The 16,744-nt window shown below is 51.1% G+C and overlaps 1 long non-coding RNA gene across 1 annotated transcript in view; it reads left to right on the top strand.

Annotated features, from left to right (window-relative positions):
- The first annotated feature begins 11,518 nt into the window (after nucleotides 1–11,518).
- The window catches only part of LOC308177665, a 28,837-nt gene continuing 23,611 nt past the window's right edge, over nucleotides 11,519–16,744 (top strand). The window contains exon 1 of the long non-coding RNA XR_013939293.1: nucleotides 11,519–16,147. This is a non-coding gene — a long non-coding RNA (uncharacterized lncRNA). The remainder of the gene's footprint in view (nucleotides 16,148–16,744) is intronic.

The raw sequence follows: 16,744 nt of genomic DNA, 5'->3' as shown, positions 1-16,744 counted from the left end.
GGTGAAAGCACCCAGTGTCCTTGTCTCTCACGAGGACCGGTCCTTAAAAGACCCTCTTTTGCTCTTTGTGGTCAGATACCCAGCAACGATGAGCTGTTTTGCTGTGTTTACTTTATTTGTTATGTCGAGCTGGCAGCGCTGAGTGCCGCAATTGACTGAGCAGCCAAGCTGGCAGCGGAAATGTCCAGACAGCCCATGAACAGCAGCTTAATGCATGTGCAGGTACGGTATGTATTTATATCTGAATGCATAGTCTGTGTGTGTGCACATGTGTTCCTGGGAAAGTTTCTGAGTGAGTGGCTAATGCATCTCAATTACACCCCAGTCTGGAGCAACAGCCTCGCTAAAGAATTGGAAATCTGTAAAGAATCCGCTGAAGTTAAAAACACCATTTGGTTTCCTTCGCCAGAGGGACACTCATCAATATCTCTTTCTGTTAATATCAGAGGGTTAAAGCCTTGGCAATGTTCTCAGTCGCCAGATGCAGGCAGAGTTCAGATGCAGGCAGAGCTCTTTGTGAAAGGCAATTTCATTGCTGGTGGGTTAATGCCCCGATTTTGCCTGACGCTGCAAGTTTTTGAAAAGCAGCGGAAAGGAGATCGGTGTGCAGACTGCTGGCTTTCTCACTTTGTGCATGTCCTGCGAGTGAACTGGCCTCTTGTTCTATGTGCATCAGGATGGGTTTCCTTACAGTTCGCTCTCCGCTCAGGATCATGTGAAAACTTGGGTTCCCCGAAGTCAGAGACCGCTGCTTTGGCATTTGTGCTGCAGCCCTGGGTAGCACAGAGTGCTTGGCGAGCGGCGGTGATCGCTGCATCGGAGGAGCTCAGGAACAGGGAGAAACAAATTTCCTACACCAGCCTCCATCGGTTCCCACGTGGCGAGGGAGGAGGAGATCCTAACTCGGCCTCAAGCTTTGCCCTGCTCCATCCTGCCTCAAAACCACGAGCCGCTTACCCAAGGTTACGCAGCAACTCGCTGGCTTCACGCTAAGTGCCTGAAACGCCCCTGACGGTGCGGTGGCTGTATTCCCGTCTCCCCAGCGAGGAATTTCCCCCGGTGCTCCCCAGTCGGGCGGCGTGCTGCTGTCTGACACCAGCAGCTGCCTGCAGCCCGCGCTGCCGCAGGGTGCGCGGCACAGACGGGGACACCTGGTCAGAGCAAAGCCCCTGGGCTTTGCAGCCCGAGCGTGGACATCTGCTCCGAGCTGAAAGCTGGCACTTAGAAGGGTTTTGGCTTTAGGAGGAATATATTTACTTTGTACTGCCTCATTTTTTTTTTTTTTTAAAGGATGGAGAAGCCCAACCAACTATTTAGTCTGGTAACAGCAGAGCATGGCGGTGCTTCTGGAAGAGCCCCCCCGCCCGTGCAGCTGGTTACTTGTATAACACTTTCCTGTAGCAGAGAAAAAAAATTGCTTTATTTCCTCCTCCTGTTCATCCTTGTCCCACAGCACTAAAACAAGCAAGCAAACAAACAAACAAACCAAACAAAAAAAACCAACAAAAAACACAAACCCCACGTTTTTGAATTCTAAAAACCAAAGGTATTTCCATGCAGTTGTGCAAAAAGCTCTCTCTTCTGGGCAACTTCTGTCCTTCTCAAGAGGTTCTGCCGCAAAGAGCTCTCAGTGTTACTGCCTTTTGCCAGTCATGGCTAAACTTGATCACGTACTGCTGCAGGCTTCGCTTTCACAGAGTGACTTTCAGGCAGCTAGTTCTGATAGCAGACCAAAGGTTGACTTGTTGGGAGCAAGTATGAGGTTGGAACGTGGATCTGTGCCCTTTTAACACGGAACAATGTAGCTGTGACCGCTGCGTGAAGGGACCTGGTGATGTGACCGTGCCAGGGTTAGGATGCTGGAGCCAGAGCTGGAGCGTGCGGGGTGCCTCGCCGAACGGGGGGAGCAGAGCACAGACGGTGCGTGGGGACGGAGCCGCTGTCCCCTGCGGTGAGCCCGGAGCGAGCCTCCCGTCGGAGCTCTGGTTGTGGTGGGGCTGGGCTGGGGTCCTGCCCTCACTCTGTGAACAGCTTGAGCAAGGTCCCATAAGGATAGGAAAAGCTTCCTTCTCTTTTCTGGGAATTTTGTTGGGGCTTTTAAAGTGATGTCCAGGTGCCGTGGGGAGGAATGACTGACAACCAGTGTCTTCTCTAAGAGCGGGGCGGGTTGGGTGGTGTTCCTGGCCTCCATCCAAGCCTGATTCCCCCATTGTCCCTCAGCACACCGTGGAGACCCTGAGACCTTCTGGGGTCTGGAGGCCAGAAGATCCTGGAGGGAGGAGCAGGGGTCCAGAGGGGTGAGAGGGGAGAGGCCCTCAGGAGAGGGAGGTCGGAGCCCCCAAAGGACACCGCAGTTGAGAGCGGGGAGGAAAGTGGGGCAGGGAAGACGGGCAGGTGCCTGGCTGGTCGGTCCAGCAATACATTCTTACGATAGCTGTGAAAAAAAAACACAAAAGAGAGCATGTGGTGCCTGCCTCCCCCTGTTTGGCTCTGCACAGAGCTGATGTCTGCTCGCTTGCATGGCGTTATGCATTGTCTGATAATTACAAAAACATGAACATGGGACTCCAAGTACCGAGCAGGCAGCACGAAGCCCGCAGCAGTCCCATGTGTGCTTTCCTGCTTCCCATCAGGGCATAACTGCCCCTTTGGAAAAGAGCCTCCTGCTTAGTATAAATTTCCCATTCCTTAGAGGGGGTCCTTCCTTGTAGGGCCCTTTCAGCGGGATTAATGGGCAGTGGGTGGCACAGCTCCCTCAGTACGTGGTGACCTAGCCCAAAATTCAAAAGGGCCCGGGGCTACTGCTTGTTTAGTGCCAAGTCCCAAAGGGGGTTGATGGGTGCCGGTGTAAATGCTCGGTCCATCCTGGCACGAACGTTACGGACTGAACTAGGGTTTGCCATTTGTTCCTCCCTATTATCTGTACAATCCCGGGTCCCCTGTGAGCTGCCTCCTTGGGGAAATCGTTAATTAGCTCTTACTGGGTGGCACAAATTAGTTTCTTCGCACAGCTTTCCTCTGTTTCACTGGCAGCTTCCAAAGCAGGCACGGAGTGGGTGAGGCAGCTCGGGAACGGGGTTGGGATGTGCTGCGTGCAGGGGGGAGGTGTCCCTGGGGCCAGCAGGCAGCAGGACATGCTGGCCAGGCTCGCCAAGGCAGAGGAAGCAGCACCCGACCGCGGTGCTCCAGCCATCCCCCTGCTGCCATTTCAGTGCTCTCAGTGTCAGGATGAGACCTCTGAGGCCGCTGGGGTCTTGCTCCGCAGATTTTGCACAGCAGACTGCTCGGAGCTTAGACAGGAGGCTTGCACTTTCCTTTCTTCTCTTTCCTTTTCCATCCGGGGGTAAGGAGAACAGGGGAGGGAACACGAGTGTACTCAAACAGTGGCAGGGGAGCCAAAGGTTCGGGCCACCAGCACAAGCCCTGCTGACGGGATGTGGTGAGTCCAGAAGGTGCAGAAGGATTGGCAGCCGGGGGGTCAGGGCTGCGGGTGGAATAGTCCCGCTAGCCTGGGAAGCTCAGATGATGCACGTTTTAACGCAGCCAGTGACACGGCAAACATCTGCAAAGGCACTCGTGTATCCTGGCAGGAGCGCTGTGCTTGGTGAAAAGGGTTAATGCTGTCAATGTGTGTTTGTGTGTGAGCCCCGGGTGCGTACGGGGTGAGGGTCAGTCAATTCCTGCTGATTTCCAGGGACAGCTAAACAGACACATCTGGACAAGCCTGAGAGGATTATCAGAGGAAACAAGAAGTGTATATGAGACAGATACATTCTGGGAAACCATCCAAACAGGTCAGAAAAAGGATCAAGTGAGAGTCATCAGATGGCTGCTTCTGACCTCAAATGCTTAATCTTGCAGGTATGCAAACTTCCAATCGTGGGAGAGCTACAGTGCTAGTTTTAAGGTCTTCTTTTATTTTCCCATCAATTTTCGTACCCGTTTATCAGCCTCTGTGTCAAGATCACCACTTCTAACCCCTCTCCTTCAATTTGCAATCACAGGCTATTTCCAGGGTAAGAAAAGGGGTGGGGAGCATCTTCTAGCACCACCAAGCTAATAAAATATATTGGTGCTCGTACTGTGGGTAATTTAATGAGGAACATGACCTTGCTATCCAGTTTCTTAATGGGTATTGACCTGTACAACAATTCTTATAGGACGTGTTCCTCTGTGTACAAAAATGCAGGTTTGGGCTATGAGCTGTGACTTAACCTCGTGTTCTCTTCTGGTGAATGCAGGATGGTCCTGAGGGAGCTGAAATGGAGCTGAGGAGTTGCAAGAGAACAAGGGGCTGGTTCTGTTCCATGGTCTGGAAAGCAGGAACCTTTTTTGGGTGGGGATGGCCAGGGCTGCAGTACTGAGAGCGAGAGGGCACATCACGGAGCACCACCGGGACCCCTCCTTTCTGATTTCTGTTGGCACAGGTTCTCGGTTGTCCCAGACAAACCACCATCACAACCTGCACTGGCACTGGGCAGGCTGTCAGGATACAAAAGGGGCTCCCGGGGCTGCTGAGCGCCCACCTGCAAGCTGGGCTCGTGCCTCCAAAGGAGGCGTTTGGCTTTGCCCCCAGTAGGTGTGCAGTGCCGTAGGGCTCAGGAAGGAGAACCGCAGGGCAGCGCCCAGCTCCCAGACCTTTCAGGCTGGTGTCGTTCTGAGACATGGCCTGGGGAGAAGAGCTCTCCTGAGACCAGGAGAAAGCACGGTGAAGAGGATAATTAGCTGCCCCATCCTCATGCCCATCCCATCGCTCCTGGTCTGGTTCCCTAACACTAGACAGAAACGTGGCTGTTGCATTAGGGAGACTTAAAGATTACATTTTAGGTGTTGAGGCTCAAAAAGGCACAACTAATCATGTCTTGAAGGCCGGCCTATGATACGCCCTGCCAAGGACAGTGACTGCGCAGCGTCGAGCGACAGAGGGGAGAAAATATTTGGGCAAGGAACAGCAGCATTACAGAGGATTATAAAGCAGATAGGATCTCCCCACCTGCTGGTGTAGGAAGCTAATATGTCATATGTGTGAAAGCAAATGAGAACTAGCAGAGTGTAATGACTCAAGAGAAGGCTTGGTTGTTATACAACCAGTAGTCCCAGGACCTCCAAAATATTCTAGAGCATAATGTTTCTCCCTATTGTTTCAAAAAGTAAGCAAGGTCTCCCTTTTAACGACCAATCCAGAGGTAATTCAGAGCTGTCTTGCACTTTGAAACTGCAACATATATGTTCTCTGGTCTTAAATAGCTGTCAGGCAATTTTTGAGCAAAATGAGGCAAAAAGAAATGCTGAGGTTTAAAAAACAATGTTATTCCCTGGCACTTTACACTTTCTGCTTTGCTGCCATCCTTCAGGCATGTGGGTTCCAAGAAATACGGTATCGGGGCTTTGTGACAGGCAAAAGGTGATGTTATTTTATTCCTAAGGGAAAAAACAGTCCCGAGAGACTTGTCCAAACCTACTAAGATGAGTTTGAGTGATAAAGAAAGGAAAAGTTGATTGATTAAGTGTGATTATGCACTTGCATACCACCCCTGTAAGGGATGAGGCAACGCTATTGCAACGGCACGCAGGAAAGGGATGCGATACCCATTTTTTTCCCAGAACGATGATAACTTGGGTTAGAAGAAAAATGAACTGCTTTCCCAGAGGTGGTGGATCTGCGATAAGGACCTGTGCGCAGCGCAGCTGCCGCGAGTGCTGGTTCGCAGCTGGGTGGGACGTGGCAGCGAGTAGGGCTGGAGGCGCGTCCCCGCTCGCTCCGCGGGAAGCCCTTCAGCCAGGTGCAAGGACCGCTGAGGTCTCACTTCCAGAGACAGCGGAGCGCGGTCGCTAAAGCTGTCATCGGGTGCAAAGCCGGGCGGCAGATTGCAGGGTGTGATGTGGTAGCACGAGGCACTTACTCCGTGGTGTTGCAAGGCAGGTTATGTTTAGCCTCTTGGAAAAATTCCCAGCCTACCAGGAGTCACTTCTGACTAACAGGCACCCCTTAATCTGTCTTAATCCCTGCTATAATTTTACACTTATTTGGCCTTATCCAAGTAAAAGCCTTCAGTTGCTTAAGTAACGATTGATGCGGCCTCCCGTCTCTCCTGGGAGATAAATGTTATGAACTCCAAAGGAGCAAACTGTCCTTTGGTGAGACAAAGAAATGCTCAAGTGTGGGAAAACCAGCTCTGATGGCACCCCGTACCACCAGCTACCACCGCGTCGCCTCCTAACCCCCTGGTGTGGACCCCGAGGACTGGCTGCAGCTCGGGGAGCGCTCCGGGGGGACAGGGGAAGGGGACAGGGGAAGGGGACGATCCATCCCCGCTCCCCGGCGGTGGAAATGGGAGCAGGGCTGGTGCGTTCCTTGGGGTGTGTTGGGAAACGCTTGTAAAAACAGAATACTCCAGAGATGCCACTGAGTACGGACTGTAATATCTGCAGAATCTGGCATTGTCAGCAAGCTATAAAACATCCCGGCTAGCTTGCTAGCAGCTGCTCCCAATTTAAAAGTTGCCAAAGGTACAGAAACATCGGGGCCGATCGCACGGCACCTTGTGCTGCCCCGCGCTTGAGCCTCGTTTGGTCGAAGCAGCTGGTGGCGTGGCAGGGCTGGGAGGCTTCTGCTCAAACGGAGAGGCTCTTCCCAGGGCTTTTCCAAGCATTTTTTCATCTTAATCATCAGATAACCAGGATGTAACTGTTTTCCCTTGGCGCTGGGAAAGAACAGCATGTGTTCTTCATGTGATGCTCTGCAGTGCTCCTGAGCTGAGGGACCTGCTGTGCTTTTGTGGGTCTCAACTGCGTTATCCGGAGTTGGGCTCCCATGGGCTTCAGAGAAGCTGGGTGTTTTTCACCTACTGTGAAAAATACCAGGAAACGTTGCAGGAGAAGTCCCTGCTTGGTGTTTCCTGACCGCTACAGAGCTACAGGCTTGGAAGGAAGGCAGTGAAGGCAGCTGTGCTCTGCAGCACTCACCGGGAGTCACCAAACACCGGACGGGAGCAGCAGCCGGGTCTGCACGGAGCACAGGAGCTGGTGCAGACGGCGGTCCGGAGATTTGCTGTTCCCAAATCCCAGACACAGGGATGTGAAAGATAGCTGAGCTTTTACAGATGCTCTCTGGAGAGGGCTCACTGCTGCACGCTTGCATATAGTTTGCCCTGGTAGCAGAACAAATAGTATTGGTTGGACAAGGGAGGGAAAAGATTCAGAGGCTGTCACACCTGAAACAAATTCTCCCTTCTATTTTTGTCGCCTGAATCCTTAGGTGATTAAGCTGCTTGTGTACAGCTGAGGGAGGAACTTGTCCTTGTGATAAAAATCTTTTCTGGTGTGGTGGCTTTCTTTCTACAGCACAGGAAGGATGCCAGAAAAAAGGAGTATTAAATCGATGGCTGTAGCTCGTCCTCTGCCCTGCTGGCATGCTGTGTGGTCTCCAACTGTCTCTCCCTAGCTGAGAGAAGGAAAGATGGGAGGACTGACCTGCAAGATTTTCAGGCTGGTGGAATTGGAAGCTCTGCAGCTCCTGGTGCTGCTGGGCCTTGCTGTTCTCGGAGGGGGACACCCTGCAGCCCAGCAGTTCAAAGGGGCGAAGGGATGCTCCACCAGCAGGGTGCTTGCAGAGGTCTTGGTTTTGTTGCCCCTCTTCCTCGGTGAAAGCCCACCGAGCTCTGCTGTTGCTGGTGGGCTGCACTGGGGTTGCAGCAGCACTGGGACGTGCTGGGCTGGGAACAGGGGCTGCACATGGGGATATTAGGTTTGTAAGGGTTGGACTGGGTAGGTGAGGTAGACCTCTCTTTGTCTGCCCTCGCTTCAGACATGAATCTGCTTATGTCCTTTTTTTAAAAGGAAAATACCTTTTTGATTAAAAAAAAGCGTTTTAAAAATAGTTTTTCATCAATCCCTCACCTCAAATGTTGTTCCTTTTTATAGAAGTTCTTCAACTCTGATGGAAAATACGAATACAGCAGGAAAACTCTATGTTCTGGAACTTTTCATGGAGAATAACAAAGTTGTTCTGTGGGTTTTTGGTTTTAAGAGCTTCAGAATACAAGGTAAATCAAGCGATTTGAGTCAGGAGGTGAGATTTCTCCTTGCTTTGACTCTAAAACGTGAGACCTAATTTTGTTTGCTATCATTCTTAGTGACGCAGCAGAGATGGGCACGCACTGCAATAATTACACTTGCAGCAGTACTGGGCTGGGGGAAACGTGAAGGGTGTTGAGGAGACAAGGAGCAGAATAAGACTTAGTGAGATCAAACTGCGTGAGCAGGAAATGGATTAAAAATAAAAATAGAGAAAGCATGATCCAAACTTCAAAACTCATGGCTCTGGTAGTGAGGACTACTTAGCATGGAGAGGACCAGGAGGGACAGTGTGAAGGTGCTCTGCAGCATTTTGGCTGAAGGCATGGGCACGGAGTCCTGTACAAAAATCTAGCTGTGGGCTACGCTTCTGGAGGACACAGAAGATGTGGCTGTGCTGCTCTGCCTGTGAACATCAGCTGTGAATGTGGCTTCTCTCTAAGCCGGTGCATTAAATACGTGCAGTAGTGTATTGGTCACAGTCTGGACACAGCCCTTGGCTGAAAAAGTTGAAAGGAAATTAGCTAAAGCGGAAGAAGCCGCTTCATATGGATGTCTGGAAGACCGAAATCTAATACAGGCCTAATCTCCTGCATTCCCGTCACAGTGTCTGGGCTGGCTCTCGCTGCCGTGCTGGGCAGACACCTAGGGGTATGGCCGTGCTGGGGAAGGGGGCAGCGTTTGGGGCTGTTCCTCCATTGTGCAGGGCAGGAGGGACCTCGGGAGCATCACGGGACTTGGAGGGACCTCGGGAGCGTCAGGGGACTTGGCTGAGCAGGGCACCCGCTGGCAGCACGGGAGCAACCGCTGCTGGTGGTGAAAAGCAGCAGAAGCATCGGCACAGCAAAGACCAAAACTGTGCCAGATTTTGCTGGCTGAGGCTCTTGAGAGTTATGAGGACAAGACCTGGCCTGAGCAAGGTGTGGAGGTGGTTACTGGGCAGAGCTGGTGCTGCTTTGCAGATGTGTCTTTTGCTTAGGCAAGTGCCAAGTGTCTGTTAGACCTCACAGGAGGCTCTGGCTGTGCTAATAATATATTTAAAAGGGCACCTTGAGCTAAGGGCAAAATTTCGGGTCCTGGAGAAAGGCAGAAAACTGTACGTGGGGCATTTGCAAAATTTAATAGCTGGCAGAAATGCTTTTGAGAGCATAAAAACTTGCTCTGGATGGTGAGCCCTAGCCCTCACCTAGTCTCAGGCAGGCTTTGACTCTCCTTCCCTGACAGGGACTTCACTGATTCATCTCTGCCTGGCCCTGGTGCTAAAACTGAATTTCCCCCTTTGCTTTTTGCAAACCAGATGTAACCGGGAAGAGGAGAGCAAAATTGTCATCCATTTTAAGGACCAAATTAATGCTGACAAGTCCAACCAGACTGGATTCTTCTGGTGCTCTGTGCTGCAGAGCTTGCAAAAGTGTTTCTTACAATAAGAAAGGGTGCAGCAGGATGGAGCAGGGACAAACAGGCCTGAGCTTTCCATTCACGAGAGGATCTTGGAGCCACTCTAGCATGAGTCAGTAGATCTTTTGCCTTACTTTTTTCATCAGTTAGGGGATTTTTTCCTTCCCAAAAGATCTTTGAGGTATTATACATTTCTCAGTGCCTACAGAACTTTATTTAAAAAAATGCTTTATCTGCAAGCACACAAAGTAGGTAACTCCAGAATGGCCTGGGGTTGGGAGTAGTTCTGTGTCCCGTTAGCAAGCTGAGAATTTTGCCCTTCCCGTGGTATAACATTTCCTGAAGCTATCTGGCTTACGAGTCAAGGCTGAGCATCATCTGTAGATCATCAAAGCTGTCAGCCCAGGGCAGAAGGAAGAAGAAGAAGTGCCTGGCTGGGAGCTGTTAACAGACGGGTGAGAGGTGGCTGTCCCTGCCTGCTCAGGGGGGCTGCAGGAGGGCAGGGACTTCTTGGGCGGGTGGCACGGTCAAACGTGCCCACAGTGTGTGCACGAGATACAGCTTCGGTCACATCTCAGCCCCAGAGAGCTGAGGTGTGCCTCAGTGCTGCGTGTTAGCCGCAGAAATGATCCGTTCCACTCGCAGGGGCAGGCGGGCGAGCAGCGCGCTGGGCTCTGTGAGCTGGAATGACTGCCACGAGCCAGCTGGACAATTAGTTCCTTGTGTTAACGAGGGAGGTTCAGGAGTCAGAGGGTGCGTTACGGACCTCCAGTGAACCCCAGCCACGGGTTCCGTGAAGCCATCCTCCAGCTTCCAGGCACCTTGGTGCAGCACGAGGTCCGCACCAGGGGCTGGGTCAAGGTGCCACCCTTGGCTCTGCTGCGGAAATGGGCCCCTGCTCCCCCCCGCAGGGCTCTCGGCCGGCGAAAGGAAAATGCAGCGCAGCCGATGTAACTCCCCAAATACTACCACAGTTACCAAAGTGCTCCCCAGGCTTGGGGAGAGACCATTTCTCTCTGAAACGGCACGGCGGTGGTGAGATGAAGCAGACACGGAGCTGCCGCAGAGCGCGTGGGGCTGGAGCTCAGATAGGAACCCGGCTTGGGGGCGTTATTTTGGCCTCTCTGTTGTGGGGGGGGGGGGGGGTGGCTGTTTAATCACTGACCCCCAGTGATTTATGGAGGGTTAGCTCCAGTGGCCGTTGAAGTCAACGGGAGCCTTTTGATGTCGGCAGACGTCAGTTGGGCCCGCAGCCTGCCCTTTCTTGCGGCATCTGGGTACGTGGCAAGGGAAAGGCGTGAATGATAAAGCAGGCGGGGAAAGTAAGGGGGGGGCTGAAAGAGAAAAGCCTTCATCTGAACAAAAGCCTGGCTCAAAGGTACAGTGGTTCTCAGAGCTCTGAAATGCACAAACTGTTGCTTTCTTTTTTGGCTTTTCAGTGCTCTGGTTTGTTTTTTAACGGACAGTCTGTTCTAGCTGCTGTTATTACTTTTAAGTACTGCACCTCCGTTGGTTGGGGGGGGGGTTGTAAATGACTTCATTAGCATTTATTTAGATGTCTGCCTTAGGAAGCAGCCTTGATTGATGGGCTTATTATCTGGACTTTCCAAATGACTCTGTGCCTGTACTTATCTCCGTTATTCCATTCAGTTTTAAGCAACTGTGACTTTTTTGGGTGTGTGTTGGAGCTGGTTTTAATCTTCAGAACACTCTTCAAACCTTAATCCTCGCAAAGCCGGGCTGGGGTGAAGGTTGTTGCCGCTTTCGCCTTTTATAAGTTGGGGGAATGGAAGCAGAGGCGAAAGGTTTTACCCCAAGTCAAGCGTGGCATCCCAGCTGGAACCAGAATCAGAAGAGAGGAGATCCCGGCTCCATCCTCAGCATTCGGGCTGAGTTCTGGCCTTTGTGCCTTGTAGTCGGTAGTTAGGAAACACAAAGATAACGGATACGGGCGCGGGGAGACCAACTCCCATCTGCCGTGAGTTTTGATACCGGTAACAATCTCCCCATTTCACACGTAGGTCTTTGTGGGACACCCAAGTGGACGTTAAGAGGGCGCAGACATAGCAATGCTCACGCAGGAGTCTCCTGCGGTAAACCCGCTGCCGTAGGAAGCGATACGTGTAATTGAGTGGTGGCTCTCGTGGCGGCCGAGAGGCTTGGAGAGGACATCGGCAGTCAGATGGTGAAGCTGGAAGGTCCTGGAGCTGGTTAGTGGTGCTGTGAGCTGGCACTGGCCACTGTTAACTGTGTTTCTCAAGGGATGTACGACTGAGGTACCAGGCTGCTAGCACAATAAAGATGCCACGGCATACTTGGCATGTTTGGGGTTATTACTTATATTTAACATATATACATATATATGGTAATTTCTGCTGCTGTTGTTTTTGTTTACACTCTCCTAAAATTTTGTGGTCTATTTCTGTTAAATGCCTGCCTTTCTCTGCTCCTGGAGGTGTCTGGATTTTCATGAAGGACGAAGCAAATTCCACAAAAGCAGTCTGATTCTGCAAAACACTGCAAAATGCTGCATAATACTGGCAAAATACTGGCTAACCTTGATTTTGGTGGAGAATGGCGTTGTCAGCTGCTTAGCACTTTGCAGGTCTGGAGCCTGTGTGGGGTGTTGGATATAAAAGATGCTATGAAAATAATAAAACAAAATACTTAATACTTGCAAGAGGTTAATGACCACAGTATCTGATGTGACTGTTAGTGGGAATTAGAGCAGAATTCATACCTATAGAGGACAAGAGGAGAAGGCAAGTGGATAACGGACACCTTACATTCAGCACATGGAGCACAGATAGTTTCACAGGGGATAAGGACAGCTGAAAATTCTCACTCTTTCCTGTCGCTGGATCAGATTCCTTCAGTAGAAAAAGGGCAGGCTGCCCCGGGAAATATCTCAGTAGGCCTAGGCCCCCTCTGACATCAGGTCAAATATTCCGGGTCACATAGCTGAAGGCCACGTGATGAAACTCAATATTACAATGGATCAAGTGCTCCTGCCACATGGAGCTAACGTGCCGCTGCGCTCGCGGAGGTGGCGCGCTCAGCAGATGCTCAGGGAGGGCCGAGGCTTCAGGCAGAACCGTGGCTCAGCTGGGATAGGAGGGGAGCAGGGAAATACTGCTGTGGTTTGGGGGATAGTTTCCTCTGCCCTCCATGGAGCTTGAAAAACAGCTTGAAAAACTGGGAGCCTTGAGGTTCCCCAAAAGAGAAAGTGGCACTTTCCTCTTGCCCAATGCCAGTCTAAAGTTAAAATTAAAGCCTATTAAATGTCTAGGTCCAGGGAGGGAAAAATTAACTATTGTACATATTCAGATGTGGCTGATGGGAGTTTCAGTGCAGAGAATGATCCTGCACCAAGAATGTGAAGTGGCCTGTCCCCTCTTCCAGAAAAAAACCCGGTGAATTGTCTCCATTTTCAAAGCTCAAATCACTTTAAATTAACTTTGGCTGCAGATATCAAAGTAAGCCCTAGTTTTTTAAAGTAAAAATGTCTTCCCCTCTAACATCTGGGAAAGGTGAAGTTGTTGCCAAGCACTGAGCTGTCGTAATTTGCTTTCTGAATGTTTCAAGTCCCAGCAGTGAGGTTTTGTTCTTTTGTTGCGGTTGTTGCCATCCTCTGCCAGCAGCGCAGGAGTGTGGCTGATGGCAAGGACTCCCGGGTTCTGCAGAAGTGGCACACAACGTTTTACAAACTTATTCCCGGCCTGCAGCCCAAAGCACGTTGCAGGCTGAAATCTTTAACATCTTGAAAGCTCGAAGCAATGTGGAAAAGTAAGATAGAGCAGTGAAACCCAAAGCTATTTTTACTGCAGAATCGCTAGTTCACCTAATAAAATGCTCAGAATTCCTAGAACTCTTAAGACCTTCTGAAACTTTATTGCCACTTGGTATTGCCTCTGATTTTTACTTTCTTTTTTTTTTTTTTACAAATAAAATTCAGATCTTCAGGGTGATATGCTAAGTGTCAGCTGTATTAATGTGTGTTATTTTGCAGAGGTGAGTGGTAGTGGAAAGTGCTGGACGTGAACGGATGGCTCCCAGCGACGTGCCGCTGTGGCACGGGCAGTTTCCGTGTTCTCCTTTTCAGTCTCCTTCTCCTACTCCTCAGATTTCTTTCTGAAGCTCCCTGGTTAGGGGTGTCTGTGTCCATTCGGTTCTTTTCCCTCCAGTGAAACTGCTGAAAAGCTCTACAGTTATTCCTGCTTGAAGTCTTGGGGCTTTGACCAATTCTTGTCTATGTGTCACCAAGCTGCTTTTCAGTGAGAGTGATTTAATTACTATTATGCGCCAGTATCTTGTAAACTTGTTTCTTTTGGAAGCCTTTCCCAATCCCCAAGAACATTATTTCCATGCCTTTATTTCTCTTGGATGGGATCTCACATTGCAACTGCTCTGGGTTAATGCTTGCAGAAGTCTGAACTGCTGGCGTGGCTGGGAGTGCTCCCCATTGATCCCCTTCCAGTAACTTCCAGTGACTCGGTGTCCTGCGGGCTGGGGCTGAGCTCTGCCCTTGCTTCAGTCCGGTTGTGTTAGCATCCCCTTCATTTCTCTTTCTGCAATCAAGTAGAGCACAATCGCAGAGGTAAAGGATGACATCTGTATATCTGAAAATATTACAAATTATTCGTAACAAAAAGATTCAGACTAGTAAAGAGACAGGCAGATTCTATCCTCCCTCCTCCCGCTGCCTCTCAGAGCTGCTCTCCTCCAAAATGTGAAGCCTGCTGTTCTGGATGTGAGAAGTTTTTCATTTGGGCATGACAGAAGGTGCTGAGCTAGAAAGGCATAGACCAGGGGGCTTGTATCTGCCCTGGTAGGACCAAAGTTCAAGGCAGAACTGCCTTTTTCATCTTTTTTTCGTCTTTCAAATGCATCTAGTGGTGAGATGATAAATAACCAAAGGAAAACCCAAGCTTATCTTTAGACTTGGAATCATGCTCTCCAGGAAGTGCAACGGGGCCATGTTTCTTTATCCTAAGCTTGGAAAATTTCCCTGGCTGTGGGATAATGAACATTTCTCTCAAATGGGGTTTGACAAACTGCAGAGGGACCTTCAGAGGACACCCGGTTCACACCTCCCTGAGTTTCTTGTGTCTGCAGCACTGGCCAGGAGCTCTCCTTTCTGTAGGGGCTTTCAGGGGCTTCCTGTAGGCTTCCACGTGCTCTGTGCTGCGGTGCAGGCTTGCTGGCCTTTGTGCCTGAGGACACCTGTCTGAAAGCAGTTCTTCCGCTCAGGGCAGAACTTCAGCCGTGTTCCTCTTTTGAGCTGACACACAAATTCCCGCTCTCGCTTCAGGCAGCTCTGCAGGCCAGCGAGGCTTTGGTCGGCTGGTGGGACTGTCCTGCTCTGTGCCAGCACCAGGGCCACCCGTGAGACCCTGACAGCAAAAACTTGGGTGATGCAAAACCCTGGGCGATTGAAAACCTGAGGTTTACTCACCAAACCTCCACTTTTCCTTCTGTTTTCTGCTGAGGAGCCCAGCTTCCCAAAACAGCTGATTGTGCATGAACGTGATTTGAGAGTGAGTGAGACCCCTGACCAAGGAAATGGTGAATTTTCTGCCCCAAACGACCACTGGCTCTCGGGAGAGCTGTGCTCTGGCACGACTGACCCCATTTCAGCCCTTTGCTGGAGAGCCCCGTGATGTCCTCAGCAGACCCGCGGTGAGAGCGGTGCCAAACGGCAAAATAACCTTGGGGACGGAGGTCACTGTCGGTCTGAAAAAGTGTTTTTACAACAAAAAAAATAAGAAAAGGAAAATCTCATGTCACAAATGATGCCTTGGGGTCACCCTTTTTATAAAATTTGCTTGACGTGCTTGCTGTTCCCTTTGCAGAGGGGAGCTGGGCTTTGCCATCGCCGTCTCGTCGCTGCTGCCGAGGACGTGCAGGGACCAGGACCCCCGGCGGCTGCAGCCCCCCCCCCAAAAAAGCTGTACCCTCGCTGGCGCACGTCGGCAGTGGCGGCCGGGGGGGAGGGTGAGCTGGGTTAAATCACGGCTAAGTAAGGCGTGCTGTTACCTCAGCAACCCCCTCCCCGCCAGCCGGAGCGCGGGGGCTGCCGGACCCCTGGGGCTCTCTGAGCCTGATGGGGAGCAGGGAGCGGGGAGCCCCTGCCACGGTTTAGGTTTTGGGGAGGCTGATGTAAATCTGTTCGAGATAGAGCGGCATTGTGGATGTCCCGGTACCCTCCTGATACCCCCCCAAAGAAATGATGTTGTAGTGCTGTTTAAAAAGGGGAAAGAAACGTGTCCCTATAAAAGCTGCAGCCAGACCCCCCTTTGCACCTTCATGGCATCCCTGGAGGAAGGTGGTGGGATCTTTTGGGGAGCCAGGAACCCTCAGGTATTGCTCCCGGGGTCAGCAGCCGCCAAATCCCCATTCTCCGTGCTGTTTTGGAAAGAGTGGATTTTTACATCGGATCATGGCCGGTTCAGTCTCCCCTAGGAGAAGCAGCAGCCGTTGAAGCAGCTCTCACCTTCAGGAGGTGAAACTGCAAAGCTCGACCCTGGGGGGGAAGGTGGGCAGCAGCTCAGGTGTGCGCTGGGTGCAGGTGAGCTCACTTTGCGCGGCTGAACCCCTGCAGCTGGGTGGGGAGCAGAGTGTGTGTGTGTGCCAGAGCTTGGGGTGAGAGGAGAGGGTGTCCCTCCGGAGCAAGGTAAGGTTGAACAAGACTTTTTCTGGGTTTCCTTGCAAGGTCTTCTGTTTGTGGTGTTGTTTCTGCTGGTCGGGGAGGCCAAAAAATGGAAGGCAGGGAGCTCAGGCTGGTGCTGGAGGAGAAAGGATGGTTTCTGGGGAAGGCTGTCTCAGTCGGGGCAAGCTTTGGTTTGCTGCGTTTTGGTGGTAGAAGTTGGAGATAACTTAGCTGGAGGACTAAGTCACAACAGGAGGAGCTGGTGGAGGTGAATGCTCATACATGAGGGATCTGGAAGGGGTGACTGAAGTGCTCCCCACAGGGAGTGCTGTGGAGAAGTTTTAAAGGTGGTTTTCTTTTTATTTTATTTTATTTTTTTTTTTGCTATAGAAGTGCTGCCCCCTTGTAGAAAATGTGAGATGTTCAGAGTGTTCTCTGAAGCAGGATTATTTTATCTCTCTTCTGCAGAGTTGCAATGAAATATGAAACTTGTGGATGTCATGGCTTTCTATTTCTGTTACAAATCCCTTCCGAAGTTGATGCATTTAGCGTATGAAGTTGTTCACAATTCCCTAAGGCCCCAACTCTGCAAAGCAAACTGCAGCCCTGTGCCCTTATGTG

Source organism: Anser brachyrhynchus, assembly GCF_964034855.1.
Source record: "Anser brachyrhynchus genome assembly, chromosome: 14".
Taxonomy (NCBI): Eukaryota; Metazoa; Chordata; class Aves; order Anseriformes; family Anatidae; genus Anser; species Anser brachyrhynchus.
This window is presented reverse-complemented; position numbering and strand designations above follow the sequence as displayed.